Source organism: Argopecten irradians, chromosome 8 (genome assembly GCF_041381155.1).
Source record: "Argopecten irradians isolate NY chromosome 8, Ai_NY, whole genome shotgun sequence".
Classification (NCBI taxonomy): Eukaryota; Metazoa; Mollusca; class Bivalvia; order Pectinida; family Pectinidae; genus Argopecten; species Argopecten irradians.
The window spans coordinates 44251859-44274352 of record NC_091141.1 but is presented as its reverse complement, the minus strand read 5'-3'; the positions used below and the strand labels follow the sequence as shown (position 1 = coordinate 44274352).

At 35.5% G+C, this 22494-nt stretch overlaps 1 long non-coding RNA gene across 1 annotated transcript; it reads right to left on the bottom strand.

Annotated features, from left to right (window-relative positions):
- Positions 1–317: 317 nt before the first annotated feature.
- Positions 318–2788, bottom strand: LOC138330446 (uncharacterized). Its single transcript, XR_011209570.1, has 4 exons — positions 2559–2788; positions 2184–2334; positions 1508–1702; positions 318–1126 (listed from the first exon to the last, which is right to left on the bottom strand). It is a non-coding gene; the product is annotated as an uncharacterized lncRNA (long non-coding RNA).
- Between the last annotated feature and the right edge of the window lie 19706 nt (positions 2789–22494).

Below are 22494 nucleotides of genomic sequence, written 5' to 3'. Positions count from 1 at the left end.
AAATATCGAAACATCTATATATCAAATATTGAAAGAAATGCTGATGCTAAACTGTTTTATTGTTTCAAATTATATTGGAATGATTTCCATGTACAGAATGTACATACACATGTGTTAGCTACAATTTGTACTCCATTCTCTGGTGAGGATTTCATTATACCTGGGTTCCAATGTATCTTGATGCAAGAAAAGTAGGAAGTCATTAGGAATAAAAGAACTACATATATTTTGATTTTAATAATGAATTCTGACTCCACATCATTGGTTAGGATGTTTTTGGTGAGTGTGAAAAAGAAAACAGATACTTTGTTGCCTGGTGTGGTTTGATTAGCATGTTTAATAGCTAGGATCGAAGAAATCTGGAGTACCTAGAGAAAAACAAAAACCCCAGCATTAATACAGGAAAACTGCCACAAATGGGATTCAAACTCTGTGACCTTCAGTGTCTTGTTGTATTTTGTCATATCTTAACCATGCACCCAGTCACATGCACTGCATGCAGCTCCAATAGAATGTCTTGTAGTTTGTTGTTTTTTTTCTCTAAAGAATAAACAGGAGTACCGGGTAATAAGTATTTAAATCACATAATACCACAGCTATTTATTACTAAATACATAATTTTAATGTCTTTTTTACATGTATACCAGTACTTGGCTTGAAGGGAAACTATACATACTGTACATATCAAATGAAAACACTTGGACAAGAAAAGTTAACATTTTTGATTTTCCATATACATATGTATTATTAAGTAGGTTGTACCCTGTATGCTAAATTACCTTAAAAGAAATAAGAATCTTTGATTTTAATACTTTTTCTCTTTATTTACTTATCAATTTGGCGATTGATGTTCTATTGAATAGTGAAATCTCAAAGTCACTTAGGTTACTAAAAAGTCTGATGAACTGGTATATGTTTTAGTGACAGTTATTTTACAATATCCAAGAATGGTAGGGCCACTTTTTCGAACTGGACACACATAGGTGTATTAAAAGGTTGTTGCGATGACAAGGGAATCCAGATAGCCTTAAACTTGTGTCTTTTCCATTTATCTTATGCTATGTGCTGTCACATCCAAAACAAACTTTCAAACTTGGCATTCAGTGGTGTCTTTTGATAACTTTTCCTGGAAAGAGAAAATCAAATACTGGTAAACCATTGATCAGTAAAAGCATAAATATTTCAAGCTGTACACTTTACTGTATATTGCACTTTACACTTCTTCGTCACAAACAATCGTCATGCTTTTTTTTCATATTAAGTAGTATGTATTTTGTAATATTAATGGAAGCAAATATCTACAAAATAGACAAACTTGGGCAAAACTATAGCTGTTCTTGATCAAGCAAGTGATCTTATTATGACAATTCAAAATAATTCTGACTTAGTCATAAAAAACCTAAACCAGACATTTTAATCACTTAACTTTCCTCAGAGGCTCAGATCATATCAAATGCTTGTTAAGAAAATAATATGCAATGGAAAAAAAATGAAGATTTGCTGACACCTTTTCAAGAGACAATATATACATGCACATCTATATAGGCATTCATGTACATTCAGAATCTCCTCCATTATGCGGTATTCATAAGGTAATGTCTCCTCTTAGTTTTGATGACTGCATATATACATGGTGCATCTTTGACATCCCATATTTTGAAGTGATAAGTAATGGCCTTTCCATATGTCAATCTTTATAGGCCTGCAAAACACAAATACCATCAACATTATTTGAAACATAATTGTGCCTATAGGTAAGTTACATTTTGTGATGATCCAGATATCAAAACAGTATTGGACTTGAAGATTGAATAAAAAATAATGTGAACTTATAATAAATGTTCCATACATGCACGCAATAATACATACAATGCAGTATATATATATACATGTATATATTTTTGGCAGAATGTCAAACCCCTGTGCATATACATGTATGTTTTGTTCAGGTATTGTGTTGCATGTATCTTACTCTTAGGAATACATTACGCAGTATTATAAATGTAATTGAATAAAATGAAGATATTCACATACAATATTATATAACAATATATACTGTACAGCATAATTGTATCTCTGTCATTCGCTTATAATTCATTTGCATAATATATTTATCAAAACAAGAAGATATTCTTATCTTGTGCATTAATGCAATACAGATATACCATGGATTTAACATTTACATAATCATTTTGAAGTGGTAGTTCTACTGGTACTTTCTGTGTGCCATACTGTTATTCCTCTGTTAAGTGCATATGGATCACCGGATCACCCAAGGAATATACGATCTCATTTCTATGCCGTCTTTGTGATTGTGAAATTAATTCTTTCCTTCTGAAAAAAAATCAAACATCAACATGCAATATCAATTAATATGTCTTTTCAATCATTTACATTGATGCATAGATAAATTATAAGCACTATTAACTAATAATAGTATAAACATATCTGTATATAGTGTACACGAACTGCATATTTAAAACAGAACTCTTAACAAAATAATTATACTTCATTCTTCAGGTTTTAAATTTATTCAAACAAGAACCGCATATATTCACCTGTTTCGCGTGGTCTTCGGAAATACATGTCCCATCTCTAGCTTATCACAAACGCCTTCAGATTTGTATTTCTGGTTCCAGACGCTTTGTTGTGCTAGAACACATCAAACAAAAACGTACTGCGTTCCTTCGTGTTGATTTCATGCCATTTCATGGGCGCAGCCATTTTGGAATATGACGTACACACCACGTGAACATACCACGTGCCCCTCCATGCATGCACTCGAGGTGATATATTTCCGAAGGTTCACGGAAATTACTCCGAGATGTCGCGATTGAATGCCACGGGTGAGGCGGTGCCAAGAGAGGCATTAGGAAAGATAAAGTCAGTTAGGAAGAAGACAAAAGATAAGATCCTAAATTTAGTCGCCTTTTACGATCATGCAATAGGGGCAGCAGGTACAATTCTAACGCCCTACCTGCAGGGCAGCACTTTACAGCTCACTTTACAGCAAGTACAAAAACAACAACAATAAAATTACAATCATGAATATTTTATATTGATATTATTATTATTTTCTTTTTTTTTTTTTTTTTGCAAATTTTCAGCAAAACAAACATGTTTCAAATTAAGTTCATCCACATATTTGATTAACATATTTAATCTGCATTCATTTTTGAATTAGAAAAACGAAAAAAAAAAACTTTATAGCATAGCAAATCCACATGGTTTGTCATAATATTTCAATCAAAGTTGATAATCCGTTTGGAAGGATTTTTTACACAAAGTGGAAAAGTTAAGATTATTATTCACTTTCCATGTATTTTACAATCAAAATTTAGACTGGTACATTTCCTGGTCAACATCAATTATAATTTCAACTTAACTTTAGTAGATGTACATGAACTTTGACATCTGGCAGAACTGTTTACGATGGAAAGTGGTATCCCTTCTGAGACGTCTTGGAGCAGGACGTCCCTGATGTTGTGCTCTATACAGCTCCATCTCACCAGGCCCACAGACAAAACACCTTTTTCTGGCTGCTGATTTGGTTCCCGTTGAATGGAAGCTAAGGTGTTCTAAGAATGTCGCGTTGACAGGCGCTGAAGGTTGTCTCCCTTCTTCCTACCTTTAGATTCTGGTCCTGTCACATCAGCCTCCATGAAATGATGCCAGATAATTTATATTCTTAAATTGTAAAATTAATAGATTATCAGAATGTTAACTTTCATGATTTCACATAAAAAGCTTTCGATGTCAATTTTTATGCTCCCCGCTGACAAATGGTAATTTTTTTTCTCTATCAAAAACAAAAGCAGAAGATTTAGAATTTTTCCTCAGTTACAAAAGTTACTGACTTTACACCATTATCACCATTGAAAAGTTTGAGCTTCTAATTTTACTTGAAGATAAAAATATTAAAAATAAATAATTGCATCCCGAAAAAATTCCGTGGCACTATGTCCTATATGAAATGAAGTACTATGATTGCGCAGTAATTAAAGTGAACAGTTGGGCAAGGATGGCTAAAGTCGGTAAAAATGGTGTGAATGTATCCAGTATAATTTCTTATGAAATGGAAAAATAAAATCTCTCGTCAAAATTTGTCTGCGTACGAAGAAATTAATTTAAAGTATGGAAATTCTAAAACGTCCTCCCGGCTCACTATGTCCGTGGTTAAATTTCCACGCAGCCTCGCTTTCAATGCTTTCAACTTTTCTTTACTTTAATGGTCAGAACTGGGAAACTAAGCAGAACTTAACCGTCGTATTAATATGTGAGAACTTTTGGAAGGCCAATGAACGCATCTAGACTGGGTTTTTTTGCCCGACTATTCACTTTAATCACTTTATATCATTTTTTGTGTTAATTAGACATATATACACACGATTAAACACCAATTATTTCTTGTGACATAGTCATTTCATCATTGGACCCTTCAAAATCAATACCCTGTCCCAAAATATTCTCAATGTTTCCTAAGTTGAAGTTTGCCATAGCGATCGCGAGCAGCTGTAACGTTACTGTACCCCATTTGGTACAAATTTGACATTTCTTTTGCGCGATATTTTCAATACGCATTCCATGTGATTCAATATTTGTCATTTTATACTTGTATTTACACATCACAATAGTATAAATAACAAAACACAGTAACTAGGATTTTAGAGAGGAAAACCCGAACTTTGTACCAAAAGGGATCGTGTACCAAACGGGGCATGGTCACGTTAAGTCAGGTTGCAGACGACAACAGTTTGGCTAATTAACAACAGGTGTCGCCGTATAAATATTTATGAAAATACACACAAAATTGCTGAACGTCATTTGGATAGGCTACTTTATTTTTGTTAATTTACATAAACTAAAAGTTATCAATGAAAATTTGATCATCAACTTATTAGTTTCGATAATTTAGCACATAAGCCCGTGCCCGTGCATAAGCCCGTGCATGCACATCGTTTTCCTTAGTATTGTATGTGTACAAGTACATGTATTAGATAATCAAAAAGCTAAATGTGCTACGCGGAAGCTTAACCATTTGTTTGGAAATAATTTGGAAGTTAAACAATGCTATGATAGTATTGCTTAGCAATTTCAAATGGTGGAAATGAAACCACGATCCGCGGGGGATTTTCCCCTTGCCATAATGGTACAAAACACGCGTTCTTTGTAGTCAAACGTAGTAAACAAGTCACGTGCTTATACCTCATTCATACCATTGGCCGAATCATAAAATATGGAATTGTATTATGGGTAACTAGTGATCACATGAGTGTGTGTTTACTTCCAAATATAGTGATTTCTCTGACCTGGTATATATAATTTGTTTAATTTTGGCCTTTTTGACAATCTTATTTTTTCTGTTATATGTATCTGTTATGAATCCTAAAGCAGGAAATAATATATATAATATAATTTAGAATTCTACGAATTTAGCCGGGAGCAGCCGATCTTCGCTGATCCTAGATTAGACGGTTTGACCTATTGAATTGGTCAATTCGCATTATATTATTTATTTACAAAACGTGGAAGTGGCAGTTTTGTAGCTCATTTCAGTTGATTATTTATACTAAAACAGTACATATGTGCAAGTCAAAATGATATGCATGCAATATTAATGACATTTTGGAGTCTAAATATTTTAAAATAAATCAATTTTCCGAAGAAATGGCAAGCAAACTATCACCATATTTGGTAGTAAACACACAATCACGTGATCACTAGTTACCCATAATACAATTGTATATTCCGACCAATGGCAAGTATGAGGTATAAGCACGTGACGTTTTTTTACTACGTTTTTACTACAAAAAATAGATATAGATATATCCCGAGTTTGGAGCTAAAACCGCGTCCCGGGAGAATTTTTTAGCCCAAAGGTTGAATCTGGCCATTAAGACCGTAAGAAAAATTCGTTGTGCCTTTTCATAAGTGTACCGAGGGATGTAATATTTATGTATATATATGGACAGGGCAAGCAAAAAAAGTAAAGCTAGTTTCCCAATGTGTATTGTTTACCTGCACTGTGACCTTTATGGCTTTTAAAATTTTTGGTGAATCGCAAGAAGAAAAAAAAAACATGAAAAAATCATTGTTTTGCATTTTTCATTTTCCTTTCATTCTATTAATATAATATAGTACGGTATGTACTACATGGACTTGGTACGAATGCTAATCCACAAAACACACACACGAATTTTAAACGAATTTTCAACCCACGGTTATATATATTAAAAATGATTATGGCCAAGAGGATGGAAATTCGTTGTACAAAGCAGAGTCCTTTTGCACTCCTAACTTCTTCAGGTCGGACTAACAGCTACGTACCCGCCGCTGAGGCTACAGCTGCATGGCCGGGATGTGCAGGAGTACAATTTTTAATTTTGAAATCAAATAAATAAAAACGTACCTGGATAACAAAATCAACATCGATCTCTGCTGTATGGGGCCTTGCTGCATATACACAGTGTTTTATGAAAGGGTGGCCTTTGATTTCCACTTTCAAGATCAGATGTCGACATCTTTTAGTTTAGATGTCGACATCAATAACTGACAAGTCGGTGTCACACTCGAGCATAAACACGATTAATCGCCGAGTTACCGACGTTCTACATAATTATCTTCGAATCATTATGTGGCATGTACATGTGGTAAGTCGACATATTCTTCTATTTATGTCGACATCTTCCCATATGATGTCGACATAATGCCTTAATTATGTCGACATCATTAAGTCGTAAGTCGGCAACTCGATGGCAGAAATATGCCACCATACATAAGTTCACATGTTTTTATTGTTGTTGGTTTTTTTACATGAAATGCACATGAATTTCACATGAAGGACATTTCATTTCAAGTGAATTCACATGATGTGTAGGCAGCATTTTATATCAAGAACCTTGAATACATCTAAAAAAATGTTATTCGGAAATTGGGGAGGGAGATGGTACTTTATTTTATCTTATTCAGAAGAACCTCAATCTCCCCAATGATGATAATAGTACAAGAGTAGGTAACTCTTGTTACTGAAGAAAAATACTAATTCGCTTGCTCCTGTTTTCAATAGATAAAAATTACTAATCGTTGGCAGTCGTTGTTGTGTGTCATTTATACCGTGTTAATACAAGATTATAAGACTTTTTCATATATTGGATATGAAGGATAGGGATATTCTACCCGCGGGTCACAAAATGTAGTAAAACCCGAGCTTAATTTTGTACCAAAAATTACAATTCTGTCCCACATGATTTATTTTGTCAGAATGCTACTTGGTGTTGTTTGCATATTATTTAATCTACTGAGGGAATTTGGAAATTGTATAAATTTGGTTGACCTGAACAGACTTTTGTTAAACAAAAACCGTTTTGTATATACAAAAATGAATTTTGTGTAAAAGAATTCAAGTGTCCCACTTGGCGCCCCGTAAACAGCTAGCTTTGTTTCAGCCCTCGTAGTTTATCTTTGTTTTCTCTTTCATTAACTATATGTCATTATCTTTTCTTTGGTCGGAGAACGACAGGGTGATCCTTTGTCGTCATACCTTTTTATTATATGTATTGAATTACTTAGTGCAGCAATTAAATTTGAACCCGATGTAAAAGGGATAATTATTAATAACTCTGAATATCTTATCAGTCAATACGCTGACGACTCCACACTGATACTTGATGATGATCATGATGCAAGATCCTTAGCAAATTCACTATATTTGATCGATATCTATGGAGAGTGTTCTGGTCTTAAAACTAATTTTGATAAATCACAGGCTGTATGGATTGGGGTGAAACGGGGCTGCGGGGAAGAAATTGAAACATAACATAATCTTTCATGGAATCATCAAGGGAAATTCAAACTTTTAGGGGTTAAATATGATTTATCAAAAGAAAACATTTATGAAGAGAATTTTACTGACAAATTGAAATCTATCGAATCTCTTCTCTCAGATTGGTCTTTTAGAAACCTGTCTATTATTGGGAGAGTGACTGTTATCAAAACTTTAGCATTTCCCATTATTGTACAAATATTAACTGTAATTCCTAGTCCACATTTTAAGATCCTAAACTAATTTCAAGTATCATTTTTTCATTTTTTTATGGAATAGTAAAGTTGACAAGCTTAAGCGAAATCTTTTAATTGGTGACTATAATGACGGAGGTCTAAAAGTTCCGGATATTTTTTCTTACAGCAAATCTTTAAAACTTATCTGGATAAAAAAATGCTTAGACACAAATAATTACACAGATTGGAAAAAAATATTAATTGATGACATTGAGCATTTTGGAGGAAATAGAATATGGAGCTTAATAAAATGTGGTCTAGATGAAGTTATAAAAAGGCACAATTTTGGAAAATTTTGGAGCGAAATTTTGTCTTTTTGGGGAAATCTGTACGACATCCCCCAGCAGCCCGAGAAGTTGTTCTCTCCCAGCCTCTAAGGTTCAATAAAGAAATAAAAGTTAATAGAAAAAAACAATATTTTCAAAAATATTATGCAATGAAGGCGTTTTCTATTTTAACGACATAATAGACGAAAACGGAAATATTATGTCTTTTAATAATCTTGTTCAGAAATGTCATGTAAATATCAATTTTATGTGTTATAATAGTATTATTAGCGCAATACCTAGAGACTGGAAGAGAATGGTAAAGAACTATGGCAAAAATATCGAAAATGTTTTACATGATAATTTAAAACAATCAGAATACTTGAAAAACCATGTAGATGTTTCTATCGCAAAATATTATCCTCGGTGTTTGTCTATCCTCAGCAAACTCATGAAAAATGGCATGTTGTTTTAGATGTTTCCCTTAGTAAAGATCAATGGGAAAGCATTCATGCTCTTCCATTTCAGGAGACAAAGGACTCAAAATTACAAACTTTACAATTTAGAGTAATTCATAGAATTTTCTTCACAAATTCTATGCTTTTAAAACGAAATATTTTAGAACATCAGGAATGTAGTTTTTGTAGTGGGGCATCTGAAACAATATTGCATCTTTTCTGGAATTGTCCACATAGCCAAGCACGCTGGACAGGTCTAATAAATTCTGTTAATCTTAAATATAATGTTGTATTAGAAAGAAATCCTGTTATTTTCCTATTTGGTCTGGTAGAAAACATTTAATTGACAGGTCTAAATGTATGCATATTATTGGTTAAAAATATATATATCTTTAATGCGACAATATGATAATATTCTAAATTGGGAAATATGTAAGACATTTATTAGAAATTACAGAGCCATTGATCAGTATTCGACCTATATGCTTACTCCAAACGCAGCAAACATGAACCGACAGAAATGGGAAAGTATCAAGCTTATTTTATAATGAAATATTATTATAACTTTATTAACATATATTGTATCTGTGATACATATTTTCATGGAGAGCATTTAGAAAATTGTTTCTTTTATATGTGATTGGTGCAATAAAAAATATTAAAAAAATTAAAAAAAAAAAATCTTTTCTTTGGTCGACATTATTTTTCTTTTACCTTCTGGGAAACCATGCCAACACTATATATACAGTTATAATATTTAGTCTGTTTCCTCAATATATAATTGTAAATGCTCTGGGTTCTGTCCCCTGGCCGAGTCACACAAAAGTCTAAAAAAAAAATGGTAGTTTCTGCTTCTGCTTAGCGCTCAGCATACAGAGAGTGGGACGACTGGTTCGCCCGTTGTCAGTATAATGTGACCGGGTGGCGTGTGTTGCTTGGTGTCTTCGGCGGCATGTTTCAGTGATATAGCACTATAAAAAGGGCAACAGTTCCACTATAAAAGAAGACACAACACGAACATACCGCAGTCTCCCGAAACAGGCACCTCGCACTTCACACACGCTATACACTGCATACATGGGAGGCTGCCCTTACATGACCCTGGCTGTTAATAGGACGTTAAAATAATAAAAAAAAAACAAAAAACAAAAAAAACAAAAAACAAAGTATGTCCAGTGCAACAATACGTCTTTACTCCGATATATCCAAGACCATAAAGTAAAACCATAAAGTTAGATGAAATAAGCTGTGAAAATCATTAAAATGACTTCAGATGTCTTATAAACGCTTAGTTAAAGCACACAAAATATTTACTAAACATTTAATGTTTAGGTAGAAACATATCTGCATAAATCATGTTACAATTACTAATAACACTGTAATAATGTGAAATTAATTTGTAGACGATAATTTGTCTTCATGGTCTGGACGTACATACTCGTTTCACTTCACTTTTGATGTTGTGTTTATGGAATGCATACAAGAAATAATAGTGGAATGTGACAGACCTGCAATACAATGAACTTAAATGTCCAAAAATAAATTTGTATGAGCATAGAATATAATTCTCACTCATATGACGAGTTGAAAAAAGCCACAGGGCCATTCGCAGTCTCCTTTGTGATAATACCATTTTACAGTCACACAGTGCTATTTTGGTATTTATTATTACCCCCCACACCAAAACAAAAAACAAAAAAAAAACTAACAAAACAAAACAAAACAAAAAACAACAACAAAAAAACACAACATCGTTAAGTGATAACTTTTTTAATTAATGTTAATTAATATTGAGCCCAGGAATGTTCATTTTGGCACCTTGATATCATAAATCTAGCTTTATAAAAAAGAATGGTAATGCAAATCTCGTATATCGTCGGCCGGCACTGAACCAGCTTTCGTTTGCGACTTCTACCCCTTTCTATCTCAAAAGAAGTTTGCGAAGATAAACTTTCGCAGATTGGAGAATTAATTGGAATCGGTATACACATTGTAGTAACGTATATATACTTTTGCGAATTTACTTTAAATCGTTAAATTTGCGAAAGCAAATAGAACGCGAAAGAAAGTTATATACGGTAACCGTTCAACTAATAGCTGCTAAAATTTAAAATCATAATTATTACCCGGGGGTGGTGGGGAAAGGGGGGGGTGGTTGGTTGGTGGGGGTATCAACTGAACCAGAATACAATGAAGCAATCCATCCACGGTTAAGTTGTTAAAGCTTTATAAACAAACTCCAAAACTTCATTACAGTAGAGTAAGGCATCTTGCCAGTAAACCCTTTGATTTGAGTTTACAATATCTTGTTTGGTCGTACTGGGCGGGTACGGCATTCCCTTTAAAACCCCCAGCTATGTCAATAAACATGAATAAAGGAAAGGCATCAGTGAAGCCTGATTTTATAACCCGAATTACGTTCCCCTAATAAATGATGCATGGGTTGACTGATAGGCTTGTGATATGCGATATCATTGTTAAGGTACTGAAAGGTTTACAAACCAATATTGACTGGGTACATACAGAGTGACGCGTGTTTGTATTATGTCAAGGCCCTCCTGTCTAAAAGAGACTAATCATATCATTGTTGATATTTGACTATACCTATATACATTTCCGGACCCTTGTTCCTCTACAGGTTTATTGCACACATACCTTCTCATTGCATATTGATATCTCGCCCACACCACGATAACCTAGTATGGAGAAAATCTATTTCTCTGAGCATACCCGACTTACCGAATTTATTATAGAGAAAGTCCTTTTCTCTGAGCATACCCGACTTACCGAATTCATTATAGAGAAAGTCTTTTTCTCTGAGCATACCCGACTTACCGAATTTATTATAGAGAAAGTCTTTTCTCTGAGCATACCCGACTTACCGAATTCATTATAGAGAAAGTCTTTTTCTCTGAGCATACCCGACTTACCGAATTCATTATAGAGAAAGTTTTTTTTCCCTGAGCGTACCCGACTTACCGAATTTATTATAGAGGAAGTCTTTTTCTCTGAGCGTACCGGAATTACAGAATTTATTAGAGAGAAAGTGGTTTTCTCTGAGCGTACCCGACTTACAGAATTTATTATAGAGAAAGACTTTTTTCTCTGAGCGCGTCCGACCTACATTATTTATCACAGATAAAGTCTTCTCTGAGCATACCCGACTTACATAACTGAGCGCGTCCGACTTACATAATTCATAATATAGAGAAAATCTTCATTTCTGATGAGCGTGTTTTATTATAATTATTAATTCCTTTTATTCCACCAATACTTAAGAGTTTAAAAAAAAAGAAAAAAAAAAGTAATAATGATAATAAATTCATATATTAAGTAACATTGGTCACTCTAACGTACACACGTTAAACACATATATACGAATGTTTACATATCAGTTAAAGAAAATTATAATCACTAGGAAGGAAAATATATTCAAACACATTTCGTCATATTCTAATAGTGGCAATCACACGTTAGACAATGCTTATAATAATTAGTTACATATATTAGGAATCTCAAATAATACATGCATTTTGTTATGACAAAGAGATACGTACATTTTATAGGTACGAGTCTTATAGGGAAAAAAGTGTTTTTCTCTGAGCGCGCCCGACTTACTGAATTTTCAGCACATAAAAATGGATAAATCTTTTAGGGATAAAGTGTTTTTCTCTAAGCGCGCCCGACTTACAAAAGTTTTAGCACACAAAAGACAGAATAGGGTTATGCTGTTAATACGTATTTCTGTATTTTTGTGTTATCATATTGGATAATTAAATAGTCTAAGAGTTTTTCTTGCCTTATCTGGAGAAATTCATATTTAATTCTGAGTGCGCTCAAACACACCACATAAGTTCTGGATTTGGAAAAAAATTAAATAGCCTACCCCAACTAATTACATATAGAAAAAGCAGACTATTAATTTTTTTTTCAAAAACCAGAAGCAGACGCTAGAGACCACCGAATTTGCATAAAAACAAGGCTTTTGTGCTATATTGTATACGTTTAATGTTGATTTATGTTGTTTTTTCCTTATCATTACACTAATACATATACTTTCCCCTAAGTTTGCCGGACACAAGACATAAAAGCTACCTCTAAAAAGTATGATAATAAAACCTTGTTTAAGAAAATACTGAATTTAAAAATGACAAATTTATTATTTATTGAATGAGCGACATTTGACGGAGCAACATTAATAGTAATATTAAGATATAATTAAAAAAAAACCGCCCATTTTGACAAAATGTGAAAAAAAGCATGAATTTCAATGCATTTTTATATTTTACATCCCTGTTTTGGCTTATAGACAGGTTAAACATGGCAACTATGATCGTGGCGGTTACTAGGCTAGATAAACTGCCTACACGCTAATTGTGTACACGATCAAACCATATACCGGTATTACTATGTATTAATTGTTGATCAAACAATGATAAAAATGTACGCTTAAAACTTCTATGTTAAATATCAAGGTAAACTACAAATTATCTTACATATTCTCCGTGGTAACTTATGACTGTTTGTTCAACCATTATCACTAAGCAGTTGTATATATACTAATGTTTTGCCCAAAGCAATAAAACTATCTTTCTACCATAGAAACATATCCATCGGTACACATATTAACTGCCTTTCGCCAGAGGATATAGCTGGCTAATTCAAAAATAAACACAGGTTATATTTTAAGATGTATAAAGCTTTCAGACAGTTGTTTTTTAGCGACAAATGTGGTAATAGCTAAATATCTCCAGCTTTAAGCGTAGACATACTACAAACACGTGTTCGGATGCTTAATCGAGGACTGTGCTAAAATTAAAAATAAATACATAAAAAAATTTGCAATATTATTGGATTACAAGATATTTGGTGTTTGTGAAACCTGTGATACTGTAGATGTTCTCCAATGTTACTACTAGTGTCTTGTTAACAAGTCACAGAAAACTTACATTTGAGACGACGAACCCCGCGAGCACGCGTCCATCTGTAGTGTATCTATGCTCAAATATCTAATAAAATCACCAATTGGAAAAAAAGAAAGAGCAACTTTATGTCGATGAAATAAGACAAAACTACATACTGTTAAGAAACTGTCTTTCGCGTGCGATTTGCTTCCGCGATAAAGGTAAATTCGCGAAAGTTTATCTACGCGAATTAACATTTACATTGTTGATTGCAATTTTGTCGACCTGTAGGTCGACAAAATTGAGCGGGTACAGGTCGACAAAATTGAGCGGGCCTTGATGGTGTATCTGATCGCGCTGTTTACTCGATATTTGAAGTACATCATATCACATGATTCTACACACAAATTTATTCATGTCTGGGACTTCACAGACTGCCGTTATCGACGAAAAACCGTTGGCTCAATTTTGTCGACCTGTAGGTCGACAAAATTGAGCGGGCCTTAATGGTATATCTGATCGCGCTATTTACTCGATATTTGAAGTACATCACATCACATGATTTCACACACAAATTTATTCATGTCTGGGACTTCACAGACTGCCGTTATCGACGAAAAACCGTTGGCTCAATTTTGTCGACCTGTAGGTCATCTAAAATTGAGCGGTACATGGTCGACAAAATTGAGCGGGCCCTAATGGTATATATGATGATCGCGCTATTTTACACATATTTGATCGATACATTTATTGAAGTAGTGACATCATTCTACACACAAATTTTCATTTCTCATGTCTGGGACTTCACAGACTGCCGTTATCGACGAAAAAAACCGTTCGCTCAATTTTGTCGACCTAGGTCGACAAAATTGGCGGGGTCGACAAAATTCAGCGGGCCTTAATGGTATATCTGATCGCGCTGTATTTACTCGATATTTAAGTACATCATATCACATGATTTTCACACACAAATTTATTCATGGGACACATGATGCTTATCATCGAAAAAATTCGCTCAATTTTGTCGATCGACAAAAATGAGCTCAATTTTGTCGACCTACAGGTCGACAAAATTGAGCGGGCCTTATGGTATTTCTGATCGCGCTAATTACTCGATATTTGAAGTACATCACATCATCACATGATTCTACACAAATTTTTTCATGTCTGGGACTTCACAGACTGCCGTTATCGACGAAAAACCGTTCGCTCAATTTTTGTCGACCTGTAGGTCGACAAAATTGAGCGGGCCTTAGGTCGAAAAATTGTTGCGATCGGTGTATATGATCGCAATATTTGAAGTACATATCACATCATGATTTACGTCAAAAATTTATTCATGTCTGGGACTTCACAGACTGACGTTTTGACGAAAAATTTCGCTCAATTTTGTCGACCTGTAGGTCGACAAAATTGATATTCATGTGGATTTGATCGTCGATCGACTGATCGCGCGTTTACTCATATTTGAAGTACATCATCACATGATTCTACACGCAAATTTTCATGTCTGGGACTTCACAGACTGCCGTTATCGACGAAAAACCGTTGGCTCAATTTTGTCGACGTACCTGTCGGTCGACAAAATTGAGCGGTCGACAAAATGAGCGGGCCTTATGGTATATCTGATCGCGCTGTTTACTCGATATTTGAAGTACATCATACATGATTTTACACACAAAATTTATTCATGTCTGGGACTTCACAGACTGTTATCGACGAAAAAACCGTTCGCTCAATTTTGTCGACCTGTAGGTCGACAAAATTGACGGGGTACAGGTCGACAAAATTGAACCTTAATGGCGCTGATCGAATCGTTTTCTCGATTTTGTCGACATCATATACATGTCATGATCGACATGTCTGGGACTTCAAACTGCCGTTATCGAAAAAAACGTTCGCTCAATTTTTGTCGACCTGTAAATCAAAATTGAGCGGGCCTTAATGGTATATTTGATCGCGCTTTTTTACTCGATATTGATCACATCATATCATTGATTTACATTCTACACACAAATTTACACAAAATTGTCTTGTCTGGACTTCACAGACTGACAACTGTTTATCGACGAAAAACCGTTCGCTCAATTTCGACCTTAGTCGACCTGTAGGTCGACAAAATTGAGCGGGCCTTAATGGTATATCTGATCGCGCTGTTTACTCGATATTTGAAGTACATAATCATCATTTCACATGATTCTACACACAAATTTATTCATGTCTGGGACTTCACAAAACTGCACAGACTCCGTTAATCCACGAAAAACCGTTGTCGCTCAATTTTGTCGACCTGTAGGTCGACAAAATTTGAGGGCGGGCGGGCTTGGTAATATCTGATCGATCACATTTGCGAATTACATTTTGATACATGATCACACACAAATTTATTGTCATGTTCACACTTCACAGACTTCCAATTTTTTCGACAAAATTGACGACAAAAAATTTTAAATCGCGCGTTTTTACTCGTTCGTTCTCGACTTTAATTTCTGGGTCGACAGACGCCGTTATCGACGAAAAATTTTTGAGCGGTGTCGACCTACAGGTCGACAAAATTGAGCGGGCCTTATGGTATATCTGATCGCGCTGTTTTACTCGATATTTGAAGTACATCATATCACATGATTCTACACAAAATTTATTCATGTCTGGGACTTCACAGACTGCCGTTATCGACGAAAAAAAACCGTTCGCTCAATTTTGTCGACCTGTAGGTCGACAAAATTGAGCGACACGGAGCGGGCCTTAATGGTCGACATGGTATTGATCGCGCTCGATATTTGAAGTACATCGATTCGACAAATTTATTCATGTCTGTTCATGACTGACATGACATCGACGAAAAAACCGTTTTCAATTTTTCACAGTATCGACAAAAAAAAACCGATGTGATCGTACATGTGATACAAAATTGAGATTTAAATGATATATATGATCGCGCTATTTACTCGATATTTGAAGTACATCATATCACATGATTCTACACACAAATTTTTCATGTCGACCTGACTTCACAGACTGCCGTTATCGACGAAAAACCGTTGCTCAATTTTGTCGAATTTTGTCGACAAAAAATTGAGCGGGTTTTTCAGGTCGACAAAATTGAGCGGGCCTTTGATGGTATATCTGATCGCGCTGTTTACTCGATGTTTGAAGTACATCATATCACATGATTTTACACACATAAATTTTATTCAAATATTCATGTCTGGGACTTCACAGACTGCCGTTCGACGATCGAAAAACCGTTCGCTCAATTTTGTCGACCTAGGTCGACAAAAAATTGAGCGGGCCTACAGGTCGACAAAATTTGAGCGGGCCTTATTTTTTATATCGCGCTTTTACTCAGTTTGAAGTACATCATATCACATGATTCTACACACAAATTCATTCATGTCTGGGACTTCACAGACTGCCGTTATCGACGAAAAACCGTTCGCTCAATTTTGTCGACCTGTAGGTCGACAAAATTGAGCGGGTACAGGTCGACAAAATTGAGCGGGCCTTAATGGTATATCTGATCGCGCTATTTACTCGATATTTGAAGTACATCATATCACATGATTCTACACAAAATTTTCATTCATGTCTGGGACTTCACACTGCCCGTTATCGACGAAAAAACCGTTCGCTCAATTTTGACCTGTAGGTCGACAAAATTTTGTCGACCTGTAGGTCGACAAAATTGATTGAGCGGGCCTTAATGGTATATCTGATCGCGCTATTTACTCGATATTTGAAGAAGTACATCATCATCACATGATTCTACACACAAATTTATTCATGTCTGGGACTTCACAGACTGCCGTTATCGACGAAATTTGTCGTCGATAAAAATTTTGTCGACAAATTTTGTCAATGAGGTCGACAAAATTGAGCGGGCCTTAATGGTATATCTGATCGCGCTGTTTATCGATATATGATCGCGTACATCACATCATCACATTTTACACACAAATTTATTCATTTCTGGGACTTCACAGACTGCCATTATCGATCGACGAAAAAACCGTTCGCGACAAAATTGTCGACCTGTAATGGTCGACAAAATTGAGCGGGCCTTAATGTATTGATCGCGCTTTTACTCGATTTGAAGTACATCATATCAAATTTATCTGATTCACACACAAATTTATTCATGTCTGGGACTTTTGACAGACTGCCGTTATCGACGAAAAACGTTTGCTTCAATTTTGTCGACTGTCGACAAAATTGAGATCATTCAACAATTTGATCGCGCGTTTACTCATTTGACGACATGATTTACACGATTTTATCATGTATGGCATCTTTGAGCTCAATTTTGTCGACCTGTAGGTCGACGCTCAATTTTTTCGTTTTACTCACATTTGACAGTCGACATTTGACATGATTCTCACGACAAAAATTTTTCATGTCGACTTCACAGACTGCCGTTATCGACGAAAAAAACCGTTGAGTCCAAATTTTGTCGACCTGTAGGTCGACAAAATTGAGCGGGCAAAATGATGGGCCTTATGGAATCTGCGCTGTTTACTCATATATTTTGAAGTACATCATATCATCATGATTCTACACACAAATTTAATCATGTCTGGACTTCACAGATACTGCCGTTATCGACGAAAAACCGTCGCTCAATTTTGTCGACCTGTAGGTCGACAAAATTGAGCGAGCGGGCCTTTAATGGTCGATCGCGCTATTGAGCGGGCCTTAATTTGAAGTACATCATTCACATGATTTCTATGAAATGAATTTATTCATGTGTGTGACTTGATATGCCTTATTCATGAAATGATCAATTTTGATGTACATCAAATTCAATATCGACCGTACAGGTCAAATTGATATCTCAACTTTGATCGACACTTCAAACGATGGGTTTTCGTATATCGATAACGTCGCTCAATTTTCGACATTTGAAGTACCTCATATCACATGATTGACGACGCAAATTTATTCATGTCTGACTTCAATTTATTCATGCGATATGATGACGACCGTTTCGCTCAATTTTGTCGACCTGTAGTCGACAAAATTGAGCGGGCCTTAATGGTATATCTGATCGCGCGCATGTTTACTCGATATTTGAAGTACATCATATCACATGATTCTACACACAAATTTTTATTCATGTCTGTGACTTCACAGACTGCCATTATAACGAAAAAAAACCGTTCGCATCAATTTTGTCGACCTGTAGGTCGACAAAATTGAGCGTTAATGTATATTGATCGCGACTCGATTTTGAAGTACATCATTTTGTTTATTCATGTCTGGGACTTAAATGCCGATTATCGATGTATTTTTGAATTTTGTCGACCTACAGGTATTTGAGAAATCGATGGTTTTTTCGATCGCGCTGTTACTCGATATTTGACAGTTCACATGATTCTACACACAAAATTTTTTCATGTCTGTGACTTCACATGACTGTGATGTATCGACGAAAAAAACCGTTCGAATTTTTGACGACAGATCGACATTAAATGGCGAGTACCGCGACAAAAATTGAGTCGGGCCTTAATGGTCAATTTTGATCGCGCTGTTTACTCGATATTTGAAGTACATCATCATCACATGATTCTACACACAAAATTTATTCATGTCTGGGACTTCACAGACTGCCGTTATCGAAAAAAAACCGTTCGCTCAATTTTGTCGTCGACCTGTAGGTCGACAAAATTGAGCGGGCCTTAAATGATACAAAATGAGATGTTAAATATGATGTGATGAAGTATTTACATATTGATCTATCAATCACGCGATCATTACACAATTTCCCGCTCAAAACCTCGACACAGGTCGACAAAATTGAGCCAATTTTTCGACGAACCTAACGTCGACAATTTTGTCGACCTACAGTCGACAAAATTGAGCGCGGGCCTTGATAAAATATTGATGATCGCTGTTTACTCGATATTTGAAGTACATGAAGTACATCATCATGATGATTCTACACACAAATTTATTCATGTCTGGGACTTCACAGACTGCCGTTATCGACGAAAAACCGTTCGCTCAATTCGACCTGTAGGTCGACAAAAATTGAATTTTGTAAACAGTCGACAAAATTGAGCAAAAAGCGCGCCTTAATGGTTTTCGACCATGAAGTCGCGCTCAATTTTGTCGACCTACAGATCACAAAATTTACAAAAATTTATTTTGTCTGGTTTTCACAGATGCCGTTATTTCAAAAACCGTCATGAAAATTTTGTCGACCTGTAGACACAAAATTGAGGGGCCTGTATATGATGTTTTGTCATGACATGATATACATGTGAAATGAGTATTCAAATATTGATCGATGTAAATATCGCGCGCCTTCAAATATTTGACCATCAAATCCGCTCAATTTTGTCGACCTACAGGTCGACAAAATTGAGCGAAAAATTTTTCGTCGATAACGGCAGTCTGTGAAGTCCCAGACATGAATAAATTTGTGTGTAGAATCATGTGATATGATGTGTACTTCAAATATCGAGTAAAAAATCGCGATCAGATATATATCAATGATCGCCGCTCAATTTTATCGACCTGTCCTACCCGCTCAATTTTGACGACCTACAGTACGACGACAAAATTGAGCGAACGGTTTTTTCGATAAACGCGCGCAGTCTGTGAAGTCCCAGACATGAATAAATTTGTGTGTAGAATCATGTGATATGATGTGTACTTCAAATATCGAGTAAATAAATAGCGATCAGATATACATCCCATAAAACCCGCTCAATTTTGATATATTGAGCCATGATCGATGCTCACTCGATCGACCGTACATCATATCACATTTTTCGACCTACAAATTTATTCAAAATCTGAGACTTCACAGAACGCCGTTTTTCGACGAAAAACGATGGCTCAATTTTGTCGACCTGTAGTCCCAGACATGAATAAATTTGTGTGTAAAAAATTGATGTGATATGATGTATCGCGCTGTTTTACTCGAATTTTGAAGTAAATATCACATGATCAGATACACACATTTATTCATGTCTGGGACCCGCTCAATTTTGTCGTTATCAGACGAAAAACCGTTCGCTCAATTTTTCGTCGACCTGTGCAGTTCCGAAGGTCGACAACAAAAAACGAGGCCCGCCAATTTTGTCGACCTACGAGGTCGACAAAATTGAGCGGGCCGGTTTTGATATCTTTTTCGCGCTGGCATCTGTGAAGTCCCAGAATTTGAAGTACATCATAATCACATGATTGACACAGACTTCACAGACTGATTCAAAAAAACCGTTTGTGAATTCAATTTTGTGACTGTAAATCACAAAAAATTTGTGTCGTAAATCTGATCGCGCTTATTTACTCGAATATTTGTGACATGCGCGATCATATTATACAAAAAATTTTTCTGATGGGACTTTTGTTTATCGACGAAAAAAGTTCGACGTCAATTTTGTCGACCTAAGGTCGAAAAATTGAGCGAACGGTTTTTCGTCGATATGTTTACGGCAGTCTACATCATATCACATGATTCTAAGAAATTTAATTCATGTGTGTAGAATCATGTGATATGATGTACTTCAAATATCGAAAAAAAGCGCGATCAAATATACCATTAAGGCCCGCTCAATTTTGTCGACCTACAGGTCGACAAAATTTTGTCGACCTACAGGTCGACAAAATTGAGCGAACGGTTTTTCGTCGATAACGGCAGTCTTGTGAAGTACCAGACATGAATAAAATTTGTGTGTAAATCATGTGATTGATGTGTACTTCAAATATTGAGTAAATAGCGCGATCAGATCACCATTAAGGCCCGCTCCCATTTTGTCGAAAAAAAACCGTTGTCAATTTTGTCGACCTACAGGTCGACAAAATTGAGCCCTTAATGGTGTTTTTCGTCGATAACGCGCTTTTACTCGATATTTGAAGTAGACATGAATGAATTTGTGTGTACACGTAAATTTATTCATGTCATGTACTTCACAACTGCGAGTAAACGCGCGATCAAAAAATTAAGGTTTTTGGCTCAATTTTTTCGACCTACAGGTCGACAAAATTGAGCGGGTTTTTCGTCGATAACGGCAGTCTGTGAAGTCCCAGACATGAATAAATTTGTGTAGAATCATGTGATATGATGTGTACTTCAAAAATGATCGAGTAAATACGCGATTCATCAATGATTCTACACATCAAGGCCGATCAATTTCTGGGACTTCAGGTCGACAAAATTGAGCTAATTTTTTTTTTATCGATAATTGGCAGTTTTTGTCTTACAAAAACCGTTGGCATGAATCAATTTTTTGTCGACCCTGTAGGTCGACAAAATATCGTAATCTATGACGCTAGATCACGCTGATTTATGAAATATTTGTATTGAATCATGTGAAATGAAATACATGTATCACATGATCATCAAATTCATGTCTGGGACTTAAATATGCGCGATCATCGATCGATATTGATTAAGGCCCGCTCAATTTTTTGTCGACCTGCTCAAAATTTTGTCGACCTACAGGTCGACAAAATTGAGCGAACGGTTTTTCGTCGATAACGGCAGTCTGTGAAGTCCCAGACATGAATAAATTTGTGTGTAGAATCATGTGATATGATGTACTTCAAATATCGAGTAAATAGCGCGATCAGATATACATGCAAGGCCCGCCCGCTCAATTTTGTCGACCTGTAGGTGTACCCGCTCAATTTTGTCGACCTACAGGTCGACAAAATGGTGCGCGGTAACGGTTTTTAGTCGATAACGGCAGTCTTTCTGTGAAGTCCCAGGGTCATGAATAGAATTTGTCGTGTAAGAAGTCATGTGTATGTTGAGTACTTCTAATATCGAGTGTAAATAGCGCTGAGATCAGAAATTATACC